Source organism: Notamacropus eugenii, chromosome 2 (genome assembly GCF_028372415.1).
Source record: "Notamacropus eugenii isolate mMacEug1 chromosome 2, mMacEug1.pri_v2, whole genome shotgun sequence".
NCBI lineage: Eukaryota > Metazoa > Chordata > Mammalia > Diprotodontia > Macropodidae > Notamacropus > Notamacropus eugenii.
In genome coordinates, this window is record NC_092873.1 from 101,738,966 (window position 1) to 101,763,106 (window position 24,141).

Genomic DNA, 24,141 nt, shown 5'->3' on the forward strand with positions numbered 1-24,141 from the left:
TCTCTCTCTCTCTCTCTCTCTCTCTCTCTCGGGACTTTGGCTCCCAAACTATTTTTTTTCTCCTCAGATTTGGGCAAATCACTCCACTAGGTCTGTTTCCCCATCCATAAAAATAAGCATGTTAGACTAAATGACCTTTAAACCCTCCCTCCAGTTCTAAATGTTATGAGCCTTTGGGTTCCTGAATACACACGTGAGTACACAGTAAAACAAACACTTATGCATCCACTCTGCAGAGTACTGTACTAGACAGGCATTGGGAGAGATAAAAAATTTAGAGAAAATTTCATCCCTACCCTCAAGGAGTTAATCTTTCACTGAGTCATATACTGAGAAGGAAAAGAAAACAATTGACTATGCTAGCCATCAAGTCCAATTCTTCCTTTCTAGGTGCCAAATGAGTACATGAGCCTTGTTCTGTTGGATCAGTCTTCCTTGTTACAACTATCTACAGGTGCCTGGGAGCCAGAACAGATATGACTGATGAAGGACTAAGAAAAGTAATACAAGTCAAAAGCAAGGTAGTGATTCTAAACCAAATTTAGTGATTCCGGTTCTTAAGTTCCAGGATGCAGACAGCATATGACTGCTGAGACAACGATATAAGTTGGAACCATAGATAGTGTTGTATCAGACTGTGACGGATCCCAAACGTGGAACCAGGAAGCAGCGGGTACTACCCAGAGCATACCACCTAATGGCAATGAGTACCTTGTAGGATGACTTTGGACATGACTCAAGCTGGTAAGAAACCAATCTTACTGGCCCAAGATGGACACAGATTTCACCAAAAAGTATGAAACGTGCCAGATGTGCACAATGTGCACATTATCAACTCATGGTGCATATTTGGAGAATGTAAGGACAAGGAAGACTTTGGAACTTATCTTTCTATCTCTGGAATGTGATAGCAAAAATAGAAGTCATATCTTAGCAGTGACTGACCTTTTCACCAGATACACACAAACATTTCTAATGAGAAACCAGAAAAAGCATCTATTGATGCCAAAGTTTTGTGGGAAATGTAGTTCCAGTGTACGAATTCTTTGCTGGACTCCATCATGATCAAAGTAGAGATACCAAGAACCAGTTATTCAAGAAACTACTGGCCTTGGCAAGTATGATAAAATCTGAATCTTTGCCTTACCATTCAGGGTACCCACAACCTAAACACTGTAACCACACACGGTTGAACATGGTGGAACCTCTAACTGGAACAAAAAGTTCAATGGAGGAGTCAACCTGTCATTTCTAGTACTTTGGTACAATTCCACCATGAATTTGAATGGATGCTATGGACTTCATGGCATACTTGCTCATGTTTTAGGCAAGAACCACACCTGCCTATTGACTTCTCTGTTGGCCCCTCTAGATGAAGGATGAGATGCAACCATTAACATGGCTAAGAGAGAAAATAAGGGAAAGCCACCAACAAGCCAATGCTTCAGCTCAGGAAAGCTGTGACAGAAACAAAAAACATTATGATCCTAGAATACAGTATCAGAACCTTCAGCAAGGAGACAAAAGTTCTTTTGGGAAACCTTGGTATTTACATGACTCACAAATGAGCTGACCAATGGAAAACTAATCCATAAAAAGTTATTGAGAGACTTGCTTACTTACAAAATAGGCCCCGATAATGGAAATAATCTAAAGGGATTATTTACCACAACCAACTATTGCCTATAGGAGAACTGGTTAGAATTTCTAATGTGCAAGTGGAGAGAAATGAGGAGTTCTGAGTAAAACAGACCATTCACTGCACCAAGACTGGACTAGATATAGGCATTGAAAAGTATGTTTCCAATGAAGGAGACTAAGTACTAGTACAGACTAGGAAGCCAGAGGCCACTACACAGACTCGAGACACCACTCACAGAGCAAAACATATTGCTAGCCAACCTATCCTTGCTGTCAGCCCAGTTTCCTTGAAAGCTTTCAAGGTTCAAACCCAGCCACAGACCTTCGAGGGGCAGGCTTCCTGGCTCTCCTATGTCTGCTCTACCTTGTGATGGACTCAAAGACCCTTCTGGTAGCCCATGAAATTTTCCAACTTTCCCAGCACCACATCCAGGTAACTCTAGCCTGGGTATCTATGGATATCCTCCCATACCCTAACTTGCACTGCAGCTAGTTCTGGGCCAAGTAAGGGGTAGGGGAGGTTCACAGCAGGCCACAGGCCTGAAGATGGTAGCTTCACTGTAACCTCAGACAGAGGTCTCCCATGAGCCTGAATTTAGTGTTCCATAGTAGAATTCCTATCTTTGCTTCTTCTCAGTCCTTTGCAAGAATCTTTATTCTCTGACCCTAATAGGGGGAAGTGAGAATTTTATGTAAAGTAAAAGCATTGCCCAAGGTCACGCAGAGTATATCCTAGAGCAGCATCTGAGAGCCTGCAAGTCCACTCTCTGCCCAAGCATTTTTCAGGGAAGGCCCCCATCATTCAGTGGGGTGATCAGGGACCTCTTATGCTATCATAATCCAGCTTCATACTTGGTGAACCCAGGTGAGTCACTGCCCCACTCAGGGACCCAAGTGTCTTCAGTTCATAAGGCACACTGCTAGGCATCTTTGTCAAGAGTCTAGCTCCTGCTGCCTCTAAGATAAAATAGAGCCCCTTGTAGGCATTTAAATCCTTCTTCTCTGGCTCCAGCTGCCCCCCTTCACTCTCTCTACCTCTTGGAATCCCTGGTTGACTTCAGAGGTCAATTAAAGTGTGTGACGCCTTCTTGATTTCCCCCAGCAGTGGTCTTCTTCCTCCACCTTCCCCCCAACCCACCTCCAGTTGTCTCAATCTATATCTGGCCCCAGGACCCACATGGCTCCAGAGGAATGAGGCTGGTGACTTTGCACAGCCCTCCCTCACTTAAATCAATTCACTTGCAAGTTGTGGCATCAGCTTCCTGAGGTCATGGTCCTCTTCAAGAACAAAGGTCAACAAACAACAAACCCACCCTCCAATTCCTTTATATTCACTCTCATGGGCAGCTAGGTGGTGCAGTGGATAGAGGACCAGTGCAGGAGTCAAGAGGACCTGAGTTCAAATCTCACCTCAGACACTTGGCACTCACTAGCTGTGTGACCTTGAGCAAGTCACTTAACCTCAGTTGCCTCATCGTGGGTCATCTCCAGTCATCCTGATGAATATCTGGTCACTGGATTCAGATGGCTCTGGAGGGGAAGTGAGGCTGATGACCTGCACAGCCTTCCCTCACTCAAAACAAAGTCAAGTGCAAGTCATATCATTATTTCTCTGATAGCATGTTCTTCTTCGGCAACGAGGGCAAACACACCTTGATGTCAACCCAAGTGTAGACAAACTTGTCTGTAATGATCCTAATGGTCAGGTCAGAAGGAGCAGAAAATCTGGAAGTGACAAAGGAACTAGACCCAAAAGACCAGTCACTGGACTAACATGACATTATAGGTAAATCTAAAGAAGTCGTTACATATGTAGCAAGGGAGCATTGCTAAACTTGGCTACAATGTTAGGCATTGACAATGTTAAGTGTGTTTTGTATGAAATTGTGTATTTGTTGCTGCACATGTTAATTACTTCATGTTTGAATATGACCAGTTATTATTTAACTGTTAAATTCATTTGACTATGTTTTGGGTTATGTTTATGCTATAGTAATGTTCGTTAATTGCTTTGCTTGTTTATTTGCATATGCTCTAATGTTTACAATTAAACCGTATTTTTCTAGTGTTATTGTTGCAGCAATCTGGCTTTGCTTTGTTAATTAGTCATGCTTTACTTTGTTGCTTGTGATTAATTGCCTCATTTTATGGATATGCCTGCATTCTAGAGGGGTGTCTGTACAATATACTTTATATAGTCACAATCAGGTGAGACACTATATAGTGTAATATTTATTGCATGTATATTGTTAATGTGCATTGTATCTATTTTTGTTTTCAACAATACTGTAGATTAGTTACCTGGGAAGCCAGGAAAACAATCCTTTTTATTTGTTTATGTTTAAAGAGCTAATGATCGTGCTCATGCTACATAGATACAAGTTTCAAAATTACTCCCAGCTGATTTTTTGCAAAGGACTGCAAAAAGTTTTGGCTCAGTGGAGGAATGTCAACTGAGATATTGTAGAGTGGCAGCCTGTGCCACCTGCTGCTCCTAATGGAGAGAGAGACATGATTTTTGATTGTCTGAGAAAATGCTGAGTGAAATGCTGCAATACCTGCTGTAAGTGGCTTAATTTAGTTGATTCCAGAAACTCTTCCAAAAAACACATAGAAAAAGAACCTCTAAGGCAAAAGAAAAAAAAGGAGAGGGAAAAGAAAAATGCAGAGACAGAAGAAGAGACAGAAAGAGAGAGAGAGATGCTTTGGTCTTTTGAATACACACCTAGTTCTGGCTTATCAGCCAATCAAACTCTATCTCATCACCACATGGTTAGCATACCAGAAATAGTTACTGAATGCCTAGGCATATTCCAAAGTCCACACTGGGAATTGCATTAGACGGAGCCAGCTATGTGTGCTCATAAAGACTGGGCTCATTAAATATTCCCCCAGTCACCAATAACACAAACAAAGAAAGCTTGGCCTAGAAAGATTCAATGCCTTGTCCAAGATAACATGGGTAACAAGTAGTTGAGGTGGCATGTGAATCTGTTTTCTCACTATGGATCAAGCACTTTGGGGATGTGATAAACAGATATAATGCACATATAATGCTAGTCTATAGCACACTAGGTTGAAGTCAAGAAGACTGGAGTTGAAATCTTGCCTCTCTGCAAGTCACTTAATTTCTGTATGCCTCAGTTTGCTCATCTGTAAAATGAGGGAATTGGACTTGATAGCCTCATTTCCAGCTCCATATCTATAACCTTACCATCCAAACTTCACATCACTCATTTTGACCCAACCTCTACCTTGTTCTCATTTGTTGGTTTAGTTGTTTCAGTCGTGTCCAACTTTTCATGACCCCATTTGAGGTTTCTTGGCAAAGATACTAGAGTGGTTTGCCATTTCCTTCTCCAGCTCACTTTACAAATGAGGAAGTGAAGTAAACAGAGTTAAGTGACTTGCCCAAGATCATATGGTTAGTAAGTGTCTGAAGCTAGATTTGAACTCAGGAAGATGAGTCTTCTTGACTTCAGATCCAGAACTCTACTGTACCACTTAGCTGTCCCTCAAAGAAAATTAAAACCTCTTCTAAATGATTTAGAAGAAGTTGTGAATGTGACCATCTCTATTTTACATGTGGCACCCCAAACCCCACTGGGATTCACAGATTGGGTCCCCAGAAAGTAGCTATTTCTCCTCTCAGGGTTCTGGAGTTTCTAACACATGCAACATGTTCTCCCCAATAATGATGTTGATATCAGGTAGCTTTTGCAAAAGGGGTTTGACTGAGAAGACAGAGCAAGAACAGAAGCTATAAGACATTTCCCAAACTGGAGCACATTCTCTCTCTCTCCTGTATATACTTAGCAACTGGGGAGAGTGGGATCAAACTTAAAATAAGCATGCTAATGAGACACATGTCCTGCCTTGGTGAGTTCATCCCAGAACTATCATTTTCAAGGAGACAGATCAGTCACCTTTCACTCTCCACAGACTTCTCTGTCAGTCATTTTCAGTCTTGTCTGACTCTTTGCGATTCCATTTGAGGTTTTCTTAGCAAAGATACTGGAGTGGTTTGCCATTTCTTCCTCCAGCTCTTTTACAGATGATGAAACTGAGACAAACAAGGTTAAGTGATTTGCCCAGGGTCATACAGCTAGTAAGTATCTGAGACCAGATTTGAACTCAGGAAGATGAGTCTTCCTGATTCCAGGCCCAGCACTCAATCTACTTTACTATAGAGCTACTCTACTTTCCCCATTACATCCTGCTTTTTAGCTCTTTTATATGTTTTCTTTCTCCATTAGAATATAAATTCCTTGAGGGCAGGAGTTGTCTTTTTCCTGCTTATATTTGTATCCCCAGAACTTAGCATGGTACCTGGCACAAAGTAAGTGCTTAATAAATGATATGTAAAGAATTTATGGATCAAAAGGATGTGGGAATCCTTTTCTCTCTTCTAGAAGTCTTCTTCAAGTTCACTTTGGAGGAAAGATGTCCATTTGGCTGGCTCCTGATCAGACTCAACTACTGCTACCATCCAGCCTTATGGTCACTATGACCTCGTGGTCACTATGACCACTATGCCAAAGGGATCTCTGATGGCCCTAGTAACCTTTCATAGTACACAACATCAAAACTTGGTCTATTCTGTATCACTCATAGGCTCACAGCAATCCTATTTACCCTCAAGAAACTCCAGGAAATAGTTAGAGATTGTTTGCTCAACTGTACTAAGTAGCCTGTTAAAGAACTTTGTCACCCCACATTATGTCAACAGGAAACAGTCTGGGGATGCAGAAGTGGGGGCAAGGCCCCTGTGTTATTCATGCCTGCACTCAGGCTCACCAAGCCTACTGCAATGGATTGGAATCAAGAGAGGCATACTGCACACAGTCTAAGGACTAAGTCTTCATCCATCTCATACAGGTGAGGCTTACAGAGACATTGTAATTTGTCACAACCAGAACTTAGTTTTCTGACTTCAAATCCACTGCTTTTTTCATTACACCATCTTGGACAAAGTTGTCCTTCATGTCCTTTCAAGTCCTAATATTCCAGCATTCCAGGGTTCTGAGGGACCAGGATCCAACTTATAACTAGGCCAAATAGTCTCTTTGGTACAATTTCAGCAGACTTTGAAACAGCCTGCCTCTTCTCTCCCCCCGCCCACCCCACCTCCCCAATTCCTCTTATACCAGTTCTCTGAAGCTTGAAACTCCTCTGTCAAGGGACAAAGTCTTTCATCCCACAGCTAGATATAAGGCTTAAAATTCTAAGACCCTTGGGAGAGGTCTCTGGAGGGAGGAGGAAAAGGGGGCCATAGGTTCTCAAAAGCTAAGAAAGGGCCAGAGGGGGAGGCTAAGGGCATACTATGCCTACTTCACAGTTTTGCCTAGGGCTGGCCCAGAGGGTGATATCATAAGGCAAATTATTAATTCATGTTAGAAACGAAAGCACAGATGCAATCCTATTATACACAGCAAGACTACACAAGACCAGCCCCCAGAACACCTACAAGACACTCTTAGAGACCTCCAGTGGCCTGGGGACAGAAGAGCTAGAACTTCAGCTTTAAAGGAAAAAGAAAAGGAACAAAGGCACTAGGGTACCTCACCTAGAATGGGAGCTTCCCCTGGGCAGCATACAGATGGAAAATAATGGGGGGGTGCAGAGGGAGACAGGGAGGAGGGAGAAGTTGGGGGCTAGGAAGATAGATCATAATGAGAACCAACTTCCTCCCCAGCCCCACATCAAATCCAGTCTTTCTAAGAAATCATGGCTCTCTCTCCTCCAAAATCCTGCTTTAAAAACCCACCTCTGGAAGACTAATGACTTGACCTTGCATCCTCTCAGAATATCTGTGGACAAACCTATCTATTACGCTTTGTTCATCAAGTGTCCCTTGTCTTTATAGGAAAGGTTGTCCCAATTCTCTATCCCCAGCTTAACTAGTAACATAAGAAAAATAAGATCATTCAGACCTTTTTTTTTAAAGTGTAACTTTGTTGTATATCTGAAGGGAATAGCAAGTTATACATGGTAGATTTTCAATTTCCAGTGCAATCATCTTTTTTTTATAATACTGTTACAAAAATGTCCATTTTGCTCCAATGAAATATTTTTTTAAAAAAAAAGGATCTCCTTCCTTCCTCCACCTAAGAATTTTTATCTTATTTTGTTTTTTAATTCAGTTCAGCAAGCAACTATGGTACAATGGGGGGAAGCATTGGACTGGGAAGCAGTCAAGAGACCTGAGTTCATTTCCCACTAACTCTTTTGATATTCTTAAGTCATTTAGTCCCTGCAGGTCTCAGTTTCCTCACCTGTAAACTTGAAGGTATCACAGTCGAGTAGATAAGCTCCTGGTTGTGAAATCAGGAAGATTTCAAATTTTGCTTCTGACATTTACCAGTGGTATCACTGTAGGCAAGTTACTTAACCTTCCAGTATCTTGGTTTCCTCATCTATAAAATGGAGTTAGACTAGATGTTCTTTGACGTCCCTTCCAATTTTTAATGTATGATCATATGCCTAGAGCACCTCGAAGGTCCTTCCCAGATCTGATAGGCTATAAGTTTATTAAGCAACTAGGGCAGTTAAAATGGTACAGTGGAGGAAAGCTCATCTTCCTGAGTTCAAATCTGACCTCAGACAGCTTCTAGCTTTGTCACCTTGGGCAAGTCACTTCACCCTGTTTGCCTCAGTTTACTCATATGTAAAATGAGCAGGAGAAGGAAATGGCAAACCACTCCAGTTTCTCTGCCAAGAAAACTTCAAATGGTGTCACTGAGAGTTGGATATGACTGAAACAACTCAACATCAACAACATTAAGCAACTATTCTCTGCAGTGCATGAGACACAGAAATAATATGAGACAAGGTCTTTGGTTGCAGGGAGCTCATAAGGAGACACCTACACAAATACTATAATGCAAAATACAATGTGTTCTGTATAAGAAGAGTACAAACTGTGGGAAGAAGGAAAGATCGGGAAGAAAAATTATTCTCTCTCAATTTTTAGCTTTTGGAAGCCTTCAGCTCTACAGGCATCAAAAATAGCATTTAAAAATTCAAAAAAAAAAATGAAATCAAGCAGTGAGAGAGAAATATTGGGAGGAGAAAGGGAGAAGTTGAATGGGGCAAATTATCTCTCATAAAAGAGGCAAGCAAAAGACTTATTAGTGGAGGGATAAAGAGGGGAGGCAAGAGAAAAACATGAGGTCTACTCTCATCACATTCCACTAAAGGAAAGAATAAAATGCACACTCATTTTGATAGGAAAACCTATCTCATAATACAGGAGAGTGGGGGACAGGGGCACAAGCAGGGTGGGGGGGAAGATGGAGGGGAGGGCATGTGGAGGAGAATGCAATCCGAGGTTGACACTCATGGGGAGGGAAAGGATCATAAGAGAATAGAAGTAATGGGGGTCAGGATAGGATGGAGGGAAATATAATTAGTCCTATACAACACAACTAGTATGGAAATCATTTGCAAAACTACACAGATTTGGCCTAAATTGAATTGCTTGCCTTCCAAAGGGAAGGGGTGGGGAGGGAGGGAGCTAAAGAAGTTGGAACTCAAAGTGTTAGGATCAAAAGTAATGTTCTTACCACTGGGAAATAAGAAATACAGGTAAAGGGGTCAAGAAAGCTATCTGGCCCTACAGGACAAAAGAGAAGATGGAGACAAGGGCAGGGAGGAAGGATAGAGGAGAGAGCAGATTGGTTACAGGGGCAATTAGAATGCTTGGGTTTGGGGGGGGAGGGGATAAAAGGGGAGAAAATTTGTAACCCAAAATTTTTTGAAAATAAATGTTAAAAGTTAAATAAAAAAAATAAAAAATAAAATTTTTTTTTAAATAGCAATTTTTTTAAAAGTTCATGAGTATATAATGCTTTGCCCTGTGAGGTCAGTATCACAAATAATATTTTCCCTATGTTGTGTAGAAGGAAACTGAGGCTCAGAATAAAGAACTGATTTGCCCATAAAGTAGGGGAATTAGAACTTAAACACAGATCTTTTCACTGGATTCATGTCGCTTTCTTCCAAACAGTCTATTTAAATGTTTTTCAACCAACAAAATTATTTCAGACACAGGCTTTAGACCTGGAAGGGACCTTCGAGATAATCTCAGATCAGCCAAGACTCCAAAACTTCATTAGATAGATGAAGAAACAGAACTGGAGTAAGGAGACTTTCCCAAGGTCATTCAGGTAGAAAGAAGAGCCAAGATTCAAGCCTCGCTTGTCTGACTCCCAATCCAGTACTCTTTTTGCAATACCACTTTAAAGGAACTAATGTATGTGTATGTGTGTGCCTGCATGGATGTTCCTGGGGGCAGGATGTATCCTCAAATCCTCTAATCTATATACAATGAACCTTTTATGGAGTAAGTTGTCCCAAGGGCTTTACTGTTCCCAGGATTAGAAATGAGATATTTTCAGAAATTGTGAGCCATGCCAAATACACACATAAACACATCAACTTTGGGATATGTATATGTATGTGTATACATACACACACATGTATTATTCATGTAGGTATATACACATTTTGTTGTCATTCAGTTGTTTCAGTTATGTCCAACTCTTTGTGACCTCATTTGAGGTTTTCTTGTCAAAGATACTGGAGTGGTTTGCCATTTCCTTCTTCAGGTCATTTTTATAGATGAGGAAACTGAGGTAAACAGGGTTAAGTGAGCTGCCCAGGGTCACACAGTGTCTGAGGCCAGATTTGAACTCATGAGTCTTCTGTATTCAAGCACGCATGCACACACACACTATGTGTATATATATATCTATATATATACATATATAAAATGAATAATATAAAATATATCAGCATACAATAGTAGTCATGCATTTTGCATGCACATGCATATATGCATTCATGTATACAAGTACACATATATGCACATATCCCGAAGTTTCAAGGCAAGGTTTATTTTCTTGGTTTTTGGCATGGTTTCACATTTTTTGGAAATATCCCATCACTAAACTAACCTGGTATAGTTAAGACCAAGAGACAATCTGCCCCATAAAATGTTCACTATGTGTAGAGTTACAGGAACTAAGGACATCTCCTACACTCAGACACAACCTTTGTTATATTCTGGCACTCTACATAGATAGATCTCTATCTCTCAATACTCTTTTTGCCCTCTCCTTTAGAGAAGATAGAGATGAAATAGCTGAGAGATAGAATGGGATGACCTCCCCCACAGCGTCCCCACCACGATACTAAACAACTGGGAGACTTCCAGTTGTTCAGAAACTCCCTGTTCTCTATAAAAATAGCAAGCTTTCTGGTTCCCCAAAAAAGTTATGGAGAAAACAGCTAATAGTCTTTTATGAGAGTTTACCTGGCCAACATTGCTCCCTGGGAAGTGTCTGGGATGATAATAGTTTGGGGAGAGAATGGGGCAGAAAGCAGCCCTGCCCACTCTCTATGTGCCTTTGGTTAAGTCATTTCCTCCCTTGGAGGAAATCTATATCTATAATTAGGAGGCTAGACAAATGTAAGTCTTCCATGAATGAAACTACAAACAAAACAATTTTTACAGAAATTAAGTATTTAAATAATTAGAGAACTATTCAGTGTTCTCTGTTAAGCTTCAACAACATGGTAAAAATGATGGATGCTACCCAAATAATTCTGCAGATTTAATGTCAAATCAATCAAATTACTAAAGGAATATTTATAGAATTAGGCAAAAATAACAACAAAGTTCATTTCAAGGAACTAAAAATTATGAAGGGATATAATCAAAGAGGGAAGGGGTGCTTGGTGCTATCAGATAGCAAAATGTACTATAAATCTTTAATTATTAAAACTCATGGATCAAGGATTAAAAATACAGAAAAGTAAGTGAGTAGAACAGACAAGATAAGTAAGACCTTGAAACAGCAACATAATGCTTGACAAATTCAAGAATACAAAATACTAGGGAAGGGATTCTTTTATTAGATAATAACAGTCAAAAAACTGAAGAAAGAACGCAATCTGGTTTAAAAAATCAGCATTTAATAACATATATACCCCAATAAACTTCAAAAGTATAAGTGATCAAAAATATAAAGTCATACCATAAAAACATTAAAGGATAATGAAAGGTTATAGCTTTCATAGTTTTAGATAGAGGAAAAATTCATAGCTAGACATACTACAGAGTATGTCATAAAAGACAAAATTCTCTTAAATAAAATTTAAAGACTTTTGCATAAATAAATTTAATGTACTTAAAATCAGGAGAAAAGCTAGAGAATAGGAGAAAGAATCTTTGCATCAAATATCTCCGATAAAAATTAGACATTCAAAATCTATAAGGAATATGGAATCATGATCCATTCCTCAGCAGATACAAGCTGTCAAATGGTAGTTTTCAAAAGAAGAAATACAGTTAATAATCAACTGAACATTTTTGAACATTACTAATAACACAACACTATAGAGAAAAACCACTTTGCAAGACTTGAGAACTCTGATCAAGGCAATGACAAATCAGCAGCCCAGAAGATTGGAGACTGAAAGATGCCACTTATCTCCTGTTCAAGGGTGATAAGTCTTAAAAGGCAGACAGAAATTTACATTTTCTGACATGGCCAATGCAGGAATTTGTTTTGCTGAATTATGCATGTTTATAATGAGAATTTTCTTTTTTATTTTCCTTGTTCAATTAGTTGAGGGGGGGCAGGGAAATGGAATTAAGGGAGGAGATTATAAAAATTTTACAAAAAAGAAAATTAGTAGTAATTATAGAAAGGCAAAATAAAATGATATAGAAGTGTCACCCCATATTTATCCAGCTAGCAAACATGAGAAAAGATAGGAAAACACTATTAGAGGTATTGGGGAAAGAGAAACATATACTAACTTACTAGTGGTACTACTAGTTTGTTCAATTGTCCCAGAGAAAAATGAATTGGAATTACACAAGAATATTTACTAAATAATTTTAGCCTTTTGACCCAGATTCTACTATGACATCCCAAGGTTATTGAGAGCAAGAAAAAGTTAACATAGGCAAAAATGTTCATAGCAGTGGTATTGGTGATAGCAATCTAGAGACAAAATATATGCACAATGATGAGGGAATAACTGAACAAATTATGGGTATATGAATATACTCATTCATTCCAGTGCCACATGGAATTATGACTACAGAAAATCAACCGACTATTTATTAATTTCCTTCTATGTGTCAACCACAGTGCTAGGTACTGGGAATACAAAAACAAAATAAACTAATCCTAGTCTTGAGGATTACATTCTATCATTTTTACATTCTAACTAGAATTTCAGAATTCAGAGAAACATAGAGTTACTTACTGAATGAAGAAAGTTGAGCCAAAAGAATAATATGAGTATTGGCTGTAACAATGGAAATAAAGGCCCAGATTAACAGGAGAGGACATAGAAAATTTAAATAGCTGCATCTTAGAAAAAGAAATTGAAGAAACCATCAATGAGTTCCCTAAGAAAAAATCCCCAGAACCAGAGAGATTCAGAAGTGAATTCCATCAAGCATCTAAAGAACAATTAATTCTAATATTATACAAACTATTTGCAAAAATAGGCAAAGAAAGAGTCCTACCAAATTCATTTTATGACACAAATGTGGTGCTGATGCCTAAACCAGGAAGAGCCAAAACAGGGAAAGAAAACTATAGACCAATTTCCCTAGTGAATATTGATGCAAAAATTTCAAATAAATACTAGCAAGGAAAAGATCATACACTATGTCCAGGTGGGATTTATACCAGAAATGCAGGGCTGGTACAACATTAGGAAAACTATCAGCATAACTGACCACATCAATAAGAAAACCAGCAAAAATCATATGATTGTTGACAAAATTCAACATTCATTCCTATGAAAAAACACTAGAAAATATAGAAATCAATGGAACTTTCCTTAAAATAAAAAGTAGAATTTATCTAAAACCATCAAAAGCATTATCTGTGATGGAGATATGCTCCCAGCCTTTCCAGTAGGAGCAGAGGTGAAGTAAAGATACCCAGTATCACCACTATTATTCAATATTGTACTAGAAATGTTAGCTATAGCAATAAGAAAAGAAAAAGAAATGGAATAAATTAGAACAAGCAATGAGGAAATAAAAGTATCACTCTTTGCAGATGATATGATAGTATACTTGAAGAATCCTGGAGAATCAATTAAAAAACTAGTTGAAATAATTAACAATTTCAACAAAGTTGCAGGATATAAAAAAAGCCACATAAATCATCAGCATTTCTATATATTATCAACAAAGCCCAGCAGACAGAAAAAGAGAAAGTGATAGAAATTGAAATTCCATTTAAAATAATTGTAGATGTTATACTTAAGAGTCTACCTGTCAAGAAAACTCAAGAACTTTATGAACACAACAATTACAAAATACTTTTCACACTAATAAAGTAAGATGTGAACAATTGGAAAAATATTAATTACTCAAAAATTATAATTCTACCTAAATTAATTTACTTATTCAGTGCCATTCCAATCAAACTATCAAAAATTATTTTATGAAGCTAGAAAAAATATTAACAAAATTCATCTGGAAGAAGAAAAGGTCAAGAATGTCAAGGGAATTAATGGGGGGGGAGGAAATGTGAACACGGCTTAGCAGTACCAGACTTCAAACTTTATTATAAAGCGGCAATCATCAAAACTATCTGGTACTGGCTAAGAAATAGTGGGGTGGATCAGTTAAATAGATTAGGTACACAAGACTCAGAAGTAAATGGCCATTGTAATGTAGTGTCTGATAAACCCAAAGACCTCAGCTTTTGGGACAAGGATTCACCATTTGACAAAAAACTGCTGAGAAAACTGGAAAACAGTTTGGCAGAAACTAGATGTAGACCAACATCTCACACTCAAGAAAAGGTCAAAATGGATATATGATTTAGACATAAAGGGTTTCATGAAATCAGTTTGTCTGAGAAAGACCTCATTTCACAAATGCATAAAGAATTGAGCAAATTTACAAGAATACGAGTCATTCCCCAATTGATATATAGTCAAAGGATATGAACAGGCAGTTCACAGATGAAGAAATCAAAACTATCTATAGTCATATTTTTAAAATGCTCTAAATCACTATTAATTAAAGAAATGCAAATTAAAATAGCCCTGAGGTATTACCTCACACCTATCAGATTGGCTAATATGAGGGATAAGGAAAATGAGTAATGTTGGAGAAGACGTGGAAAAATCAGGGTACTAATGTTTTGTTGATGGAGTTGTGAACCATTCTGGATAGAAATTTGGAATGATGCCCAAAGAACCATAAAATTGTGCATACCTTTTCACTCAGCAACACTACTACTAGGTCTGGATCCCAGAGAGATCATCAAAAAGGGAAAAGTACCAAGATGTGCAAAAATATTTACAGTAGCTCTTTTCATAGTGGCAAAATATTGGAAACTGAGGGGATGCTCATCAATTGGGGAATGGCTGAATAAGCTGTGACATACTAATGTAATAGAACACTACTGTGCAATAAGAAATGATGAACAAGTAGATTTCAGAAAAACCTGGAAAGAAATTACATGAACTGATGTAAAATGAAGTGAGCAGAACCAGGAGAACACTGTATACAGTAACAGCAACATTGTAAGGATGATCAACTCTGAATAACTTGGCTATTCTCGGTAATACAAAGATCCAAGACAATTCCTAAGGACTTATGATGAAAAATGTTATCCATCTCCAGAGAAAGAACTTGTGGAGTCTGAATGCCGACCAAGGAATATTATTTTTTACTTTATTTTTTTCATGGGTTTTTTTGTGTTTTCTTTCACAACATGACTCATATGGACATGTTTGACATAACTGCACAAGTATATTAAATTGTTTTCTGTCTCAAGGAGAGGGGTGGGGAAAAAGGAAGAAAATTTGGAACTCAAAATTTTAAAAAATTAATGTTAAATATTAAGTATTATATAAATATTAAATTAAAAAAAAACAATGGAAATAAAGTCAACATTTAGAAGCAACAAAAGAGCAACTAGGTAGTAAAGTGGGTAGAGTGATCAGCCTAGCATCAACAGGATCTAAGTTCAAATCCAGTCTCAGATATTTACTAGCTATGTGACCCTGAGCAAGTCACTTAACTGTTTGCCTTAGTCCCTCATCTGAGCTGGAGAAGAAAATGTCAAACCACTCCAGTATCTTTGCCAAGAAAACCCCAAATGGAATCGTGGAGAGTCAGACACAACTGAAACAACTCAGTAACAAAAGAGCCAAATAAACTGGTTAAGTCTAAAAATAAAGATTGTTGCCATATTGTTAGAATTAAAGGATCATACCTATTTCTATTGATAACTGGTAAACTGCTTTCAGGAAATGTATTTTCTTGAGAGGCAGAGGTTGTTGGGGCATATATGCTGTAGCAAAACAAAACATAAGATCTAAAAAAAAAATTAATACACAAATAAATTCGGGGACTTGGCTCATGAATCTGAAGATTTGGAAGGGAACTATGTGAGGGCATTCAGTCCCACTATTACCCAAGGCATGGAATGCTTTTACATTGTTTGACAAGAGGACATTCAACCTGGGCTGGAACATTATTTGGAAGAAAAAGAAGAGTTATCCATCTCTGCAGAAGATAAGAAGAAATGGACCTGCACTTTAGCACTGTTGTTCAGGGGAACCTTCAAGAAGTCAGGGTTACTTGGTAGAAAGGGATAGGGAATTTAATATAGATATCATGAAATTCAATGTGGTTCAACAAATATTTAAGTACCTACCATGAGCAAAGCAAGACTCTGGGCACAAAAAAGATGAAAAATAGCATCTCCCCGGACCATGAGGAGCTTACCATACTAAGGGGTATATACAGTGCATACCAAAAAGTATAGCATATGATAGAGTGAGACAAAGAAGAGGTCCAGACAAAATTATCTGTGAATAAAGGGAACTCTTTAAGGACAGGAGTGGGGCAGTGTCTGAGAGGGCTTCAGGGAGGAGGTAACATCTGAGTTGAGAACAAGAAAAATATTTCAGACATCAGCAATGGGCTAAGAAGACTGGCCAGAGGCAATCCGTGTCTTTGCCCATCCTGATCCCTCTTGTTTGGTGGAGGCAAGGTTGAATCCCCCAGGACAGAGATACACAATGTCCAAAGCCTTCATTTGGATCCTCAAATTGGATAAGGCCCAACCCAACCAAGTGATCCCTATTATCTGGCCTTTTCCTCCCCAATTCCTCCACCACCACACCCCATCAAAGCTTTCTTTTAAGTTCTTAGCTCCATAGTAGGGACTCCAAAATGGCAGAGCAGTAATGAGTTGGAAGATTTGGGTTAATCCTGAACTAAATGAGGGGCTAATTCTGCTTGTAAAAACCTGTCAGCTGCTAGTTAACAGCTCCTCTGACCCTAAAGGCGTGGAGGAGGGGGGTGTGGGGGTTTACCGGTAGACCTCTGTTTTTAGGAACACTTGGATCTGTACCTGGGGGAGGTGGGGAGAGAAATCTTTTTTCCTTTTTTTAAAAATGTGAATATAAACTTTATGAAAGGGGCCTGGTCTCTGTTCACACCGGGTGCTAATAACCCACAGCTGAAATCAGAGGTGGAGAGAAAGGGGGTTGGGAGGGGAAGAGGAGGAGGGATAAGGAAGAACAGAAGAGAGAAAGGGAGGGGAGGGAAACAGAAGGGAAGGGTGGAGGTGGACATTTAATATTGAATTTGCTTTTTTTAAATGTGGAAACTTTTAGACACAATCCGGCCCCTGTGTTTAAGCCATTAAAATATGTTTAAGCGTTTTCTGGTTTCAGTTTGCTCTGCAGACAGCCTAGTTACAGAACTGTATTTTATTTTTCTTTTAAATTGGTGAAAGAAGGAACAAGAGAGAGAGACAGAGAGGGTGAGAGAAGGTCAGGAAGAGGGAGACTGACTGGGAGAAAGAGAAAACAAGGGAGAGTTAAAGGGAGGGATAGAGGAAAGGGGGGAAAGGGAAAGGGTGAGACAGACAGCATTTCCAACAGATTTTTTCTTTTTCTTGTTCCTGGGGTGGGGAAAGGGGCGGAGAAGGAGAAAGAACAGGGCTTCCAGTGTCTGATCCTTAATCCGAAGGAATCCCGCTAGGCCTTTTATGGGCTGGGCACTTGTTGACAGGATTTACATTCTTCGTATGTTATCTGAGGCATCGCCTGAGCATCAGGCTCCGGGGAATTGTTACATGCCTGGTTTAAAATCACACCCACCACCCTTGCTGGCTCTGGGGCTGGAAAGGAAGGGAGGAGGGGTAGAGATGAGGTTCGAGGTAGCTCGACACTTCAGAGAAGGCTGACCTGAGAAGGCTGGAGAAGGGAGCTCTATGTGGGAATGAGAGAAAGCCAGGGACAACTCTGTGGTCCCAAACCCACAAGTTCCTGTCCCCAGAGAACAGAGAACAGTGGGTATGAATGAGGACCATGCTCCCCAACTCCTACGGACTCAGGAAGGTAGAAGCTCTTTCCATGACAGGAGCTGAGTAGGGAAGGAAGGAGGGGATACACTTCAATCACTCACATGATCTCAGATCCCTCTGGGTCTGATTCAGGGCTCCCTGGATGGGTGAGAGAGGAGAGTAACATCCAGAATTCCTCCAAATCTGGAACTCTGGCATATGACTAAGACCGAGACCCTCAGTAGAACTGGGCTCTGAATTTCTTTGGTTTCTATTATTGAGCATTTCAGTTTGTCCAACTCTCCATGACCCCATTTGGGATTTTCTTGGCAAAGATACTGGAGTGGTTTGCCATTTCCTTCTCCAGGTCATTTTATAGATGAGGAAACTGAGGCAAACAGGGTTAAGTGACTTGTCCAGGCTCACACAGCTACTAAGTATCTGAGATCAGATTTGAATTCATGCAAAGGAGTCTTTCTGACTCCAAATCTGGCTCTCTATTCACTACAGTCTGAATTATTTGGGTATTGGCAAAAAATGTCTTGGGAAGCTTCCTCTGCTGTCCTTCTGCAGAATGTGCTAATTTGGCTCTAGGAGTGGGAGAGGGAATGAGAAAGAAACCCAGTGTGGCGACCAAGTACTATGGACATCCCTTTGGCCCAGGGCATGGAGCTGGCCTGGCCTACTCTTTCTGATGGAGAGCCAGAACTGGGACTCAACTGGAAATTGACCTCTGCCTCTTTGTAAACCTGATCAAGTCATTTCTCCAACCCATCTTTCCTGTTAGGTGATATCTAAAGTCCTCTCCAGACCTAAAATTCTTTGCTTGTACTTCTACCAGGTTGGCAGCCTCTGGCACATCAGAGATCAAGAATGTGAAACAAGCCTTATGATTTGTCTCTTGTGTAAACATCCAGATCGTTTTTGGCTTTCCCAGCCCCAGTACCATGACTACTCTAAGACTCTTTTGGAACTGTTTCCCCTGGACAGGACCTTAACTTTTCCATCAGAGGAATGGGGAGATTCAAGCAATCTTTCCCTGTTTACCCTTTGTCCACAACCTCTAGCACAAAGAGTTTATACAGGCCACCTCATGGCAGAGGTGAGAAGGTACTGTGTGTTCCCAAACACGTGGAACATGTCGACTTTTTTTTTTTTTTATTAAAATCAGGAGGTGGCCCGGAGAAGGAGGCCTGCATCTGAAAGATGAAAACACAGTAGGTGGAAGGAAGGCTGGGGGGTGGGGGTCACTGGAAGCTCAGCGGGTGTGTGGAAGGCTATGTTTGTGTATGTGTGTGTGTGTGTGAGGGAGAGAGGGGCCAGGCTGGGGGAAATTTGAACCTCTTCATCTGGTAAAGTACTCATGTAAGGCGATCCCTTCCCTCCTCCCCCAATGGGGGGAAGGATTGAGGAGAGTGAACCAAGCTGGGCACAGATGGCCAGTCTACCTGCTCTCTAGGGCTCCCCTTCCCACTACATTCCTCCCATTGCCCAGGAAGGAGGGGCAAACTAAGGAGAGGTGGAGAGCCTTGAGGAATGGCTCAGATTGTATGTATGTATTTACCCCTGTGCCTTACTGACCTTAGACCCTGAGCAGGCACCCCCATACACTAACTTTGGGGAGAGCCACTTTGGTGTGGAAGAAGGGGAATGATGGCAGAATGGGTGTTCTGTGTGCGCCCATGGGAGGGTCACCACATGTGTGTGTGCAGGTACAAGCATGTACCTGAGCAGGTGTACAAGCCTCTAGGAGGAAGCAGCCTAGAGGGCAGGAGGAGTTGGAGAGAGAACTAAGAGGTATTGTGAGTTGGCCCAGCCTCAGACCTTTTTTTGGTCAAAAATTTTATAATTTGTAGTGCTGTTTAACTAAAGGTAGAATGGAGAGGCAAAATTATTTATAACCACGATTAACTTCACTATATTATAAATTAAAGAAAAATGCCCTTAAAAGGCTATTGCCAAATTTTTGAAATCCACAAACACAATAGTCACATTGCACCACGTCACATCTGTGAATCTGCTGGACTACTTGTGGGATCCACCTAGTAAGTGATAGCAGTTCTTCACAACAACAATGTTCTTTTCCCTTTTCTATGAGAACACTTGTAGAGAGATGTCCTGGAAGAAGGTGACACCCATGCGGATGTGATTATCTGATGTTGGACTTGAAAGGATGCCAGCAGGTTACCAGTCATTGAAAAGATTGTCCACATCCTAGAAGATGTCAGCACCATGTTTTTCCAGTATATGAGGTCCCCTGATATGTTCCAACAACATAAAACTCTCAACCTACTGTGCCATGATTTCCTTTAATCTTGAATTATTTTGATGCTAAATCAAAAGTCGACCCAGACATACAAAAATATTTGTAGCAGCTCTTTTTGTGGTGGCGAAGAACTGGAAATTGAGGGAATGCCTATTAGTTGGGGAATAGCTGAGCAAGTTGTGGTATATGAATGTAATGGAATACTATTGTGCTATTAGAAATGAACAAGCAGACTTCAGAAATACCTGGGAAGACTTATATGAACTGAAGCTGAGTGAAATGAGCAGAACCCAGGAGAACATTGTACATAGTAACAGCCACAGCATGTGAGGACTGTTTCTGATAGACTTAGCCCTTCACAACAATGCAAAAACCTAAAATATTTCCAGACTCATAATACAAAATACCATCCACATTCAGAGGAAGAAATATGGAGTCAGAACACAATGAAACAGACTATTTTCTTATGTTTGATTTTGTTTAGTTTTTCTCATGGTCTCTCCCATTCATTTTAATTCTTCTGTGCAACATGACTAATGTGAACATGTATTTAATAAGACTGCCTTGAGGAGGGGGAGAAAATTTAAAACTTATGGAAGTGATTGCTGAAAACTGAAAGAAAATAAATAAATAAATTTGGAGGAAAAATAAATAAATGAATAAATCAAAAACTGAGGTGTCAAAGGTCAAAAAAGTCTTAGGAGCAGCTCTGCCTTTTCTGACTCAGCATGCCTTCCAGACCCCTAGTGCTGCCCCAAACATCTTTAGCAAGCCACAAAAAGTGAGTACTTCAGTTAAAAGCCAGGAATCTGAATCAGGAGACATGGATTCAAGGTTCTGATCCTGGCTCCACTTCAACGTGGAACCTACATAGGAAAGAGCTCCAGAAATGGAATGTCTTCAAATATGTGACCACCTGGGTGACTTTAATTCCTCTGGGCCTTCATTAATCTCTTCTGGAAAATGAAGGAGTTAAACTACATGAACCTTAAGAACCAATCTGTTTCTAAACTGATGACTCCTTGGCCAAAGGGAAGGTTTTGTCACCAGCTAAATGGCCTTGGACGAACCATTTTTTGTTCAGTTATATCCTATTCTTTGTGAACCCACTTGGGTTTTTCTTGGCAAAGGTACTGGAGTGGTTTGCCATTTCCTTCTCCAGCTCATTTTACAGATGAGGAAACTGAGGCAAACAGGGCTAAGGGACTTGCCCAGGGTCACACAGGTAATAAGTTTAGTCTTCCTAATATCAGGCCTGGCACTCTATCCACTGCTCCATCTACCTACCCCAAATCACTTTTCCCGGTGTCAGTAAGTCAACAAGAATTTACTAAGTGTTTATCTTACTGTGCTAAACTCTGGGGATACAAAGAGAGGCAAAAGACAGTCCCTTCCCTCAAGGAGCTTCTAATGTAATTCTGTAATGGCGAGAATAAAGAATTTGGATTCAGAAACCCCTAATTGAAATCCTACCTCTGCTACTTACTCCCAGTAAAAAAATTCAGCAAATCACTTTCCCTTTCTAGGTCTCAGCATTCCCATGTGTAAAATTGAGGTGCTGGAGTCAAAAGATGCTCCCAAAAGTCACTTGTAGCTCTGAAGTCTGTCGTGCTAGGATCCTGCTTACCCTATCTGCTTAGTTTCTTCCTCCATAAAATGATCCTCTGAGGAGATTGGACTAACTATCTCTAACGTCCATTCCAGCTCTGAATTCTATGACCTTACAAGCTCTCTGTGTCTACCCTTTAGAACTGGTATAATACTTTGCATTGCATGCATACTTATGAGGGGAAAACGAGTTCATGGCTGAGAAGCACTATAAAGCCTTGTTACAACATACTCTTATCTTGTAAAGGATATTGATAATTAAATGAATTGCCCATCCATGCCCTCAGTGCACATCATATGGGATTCCCTTCCACTTCAAGTCAATACTAATAATGACTCGTTTTTATATGGACTTTTAAGGAACCTTAAAAGGGTTCTCCTCATTAACAACCCTGTAAGGGAGACAGAACAAGCACGACTATCTCCATCTTACAAATGAGAGAACTGATCTTCAGAGAGGTTGAGTGCTTTGCCCCAACCCATAAATCTTAGGAACATTTGGGGCCATGCTGGAACCTAGGCCTGATTAATAGACCTACTGGTTCTGTTCCCATAGCAGCTCTGTGATGAGGAGAGAGGTGGGAGGGCTACCGGGGCTGAGGGTGGGATGGACAGGTGGGCAGATGGGTGCAGTATACAGAGGGAGGGGGGAAAACTCTTAGATTTAGAGCTAGAATCAATCTTATCAGTGACAGCTAGGGGATGCAATGGATGTAAAGCTGATCTTGGAACCAGGAAGACCAGAGTTTGAATACTGCCTCAGACACTAGCTCTGTGATCTCTGACCAACCACAATCTCTCCGCTTTCATTTCCTCACCTGTAAAATGGGGATAACAGCATCTGTCTAACAGGGTTGTGGTGGAGACCAGCCAAGATAACATAATTAAAGTGCTTGGCAAATCGTAACGTGCTATATAAATGATATTATTATTACCTAGTCCAACTCCCTCATTTTACAGATGAGGAAACTGAGACCCAGAGGAGCTGTGACTTATCCAAGATCACTTCACCTGTCCACAGTGGTAAAAGGTAGGGCCAGGATTCAGAATCCTGTTCCAGTACTCTTGCCATCAGGGCTTGTTCCCAAAGAATAATCCATGGAGAAAACTTCCAGGGTAGAATGTAAAACTTATTGAGGGCAAGAACTATTTCACTTTGCCTTGTATCCCCAGTAATAATCATAATAATAATAATAATAGCACTAATATTTATATAGTTAATTTAATGTCTATAGTTTAAATTTATGTAAGATTAATTTTATTCATTTAAGTGCAAAGCACTTTACAAATATCTCATTTCATCCTCACAACAATCCTGACAGGTGAGTAGCTGGTATTAGTAGCTATTATTATCCTACTTTTACAATGAAGAAATTGAGGCAGATAGAAGTGAAGTGCCTTCCCTATGGTCACACAGCAATTTAGTGCTAGGTAAATTCAGAATTTCAATCTAGGTGCTGCTGGGCTCCCTGCCCACTCTCTAGGCCAAACTGGGAAAATTTAGGGTTTTCCCAGAAACCTTTCCCACTCAAACTCAAGTCTCTCCCTAGTATCTTAAGGAAGGAAACAATTATTTATTAAGCTCTTACCAAGTGCCAGCATTTTATAAATATCTCAATTTTATTATCACAATCCTGAGAGATAGGTTTTATTATTATCCTCCAACTCCATTTTATAAAATTAAGGAAACTCCAGTTGAGAGAGGTTTCAAGTGACTTGTTAGGGTCCCACATAAGGGTCTGAGACTGGATTTGAACACGTCTTCCCAACTTCAGACCAAACTGTTCTAGCCACTGCACCACCTGACTGCCTAATGATCGAGGGGTGGGTGTTCATGGGACAGAGAACAGGGAATGATCTCGGAGAGCTATAGCCTCTGGGGCTCCCCACCGGCTCAGTCTCCACCTCCCTCAGATCAGGCCTAGACTGGCTCTGGAAATTGGTGCCACACAAACATCTGAAGGCTGGCAGGGTCAGCAGCCCCTGAGGTCACTGCCTGTCAGTCCACATTAAGATATGCAAAATCCGAAGCTCCAGGCTCTGCAGTCTTCTCCGACAATCCCTGCAGTGTAATTGGTGTCAAGCCTTTGATTATCATAATTGCTACTGTCTGGGGAAGCCACATCCAGGCCCCTCAGGAGCTGGCCCAGAGCTGGTGGCAGCTGGGCTCCAGGCTGGCCCACACAGATCCTTCTTGACCCATCCATGGCCTTCTGAACTCAGTCTTGACCCCAGCAGACCCTGAGATTCCAGCCTGAACCGTTGCGGGGG

At 40.3% G+C, this 24,141-nt stretch overlaps 2 long non-coding RNA genes across 3 annotated transcripts in view; one reads left to right on the forward strand and one right to left on the reverse strand.

Moving 5' to 3' along the window:
• LOC140526118 (uncharacterized) overlaps positions 1-24,141 on the reverse strand; it is a 310,915-nt gene that overhangs the window by 156,165 nt on the left and 130,609 nt on the right. The gene's annotated exons all lie outside the window — the stretch shown is intronic.
• LOC140526112 (uncharacterized) lies at positions 6,184-20,344 on the forward strand. 2 transcript variants are annotated; one of them, XR_011974240.1, is made up of 3 exons: positions 6,184-6,519; positions 19,168-19,213; positions 20,095-20,344. It is a non-coding gene; the product is annotated as an uncharacterized lncRNA (long non-coding RNA). The 2 variants fall into 2 exon arrangements; XR_011974239.1 differs by having other exon boundaries at positions 6,185-6,519; positions 20,106-20,344.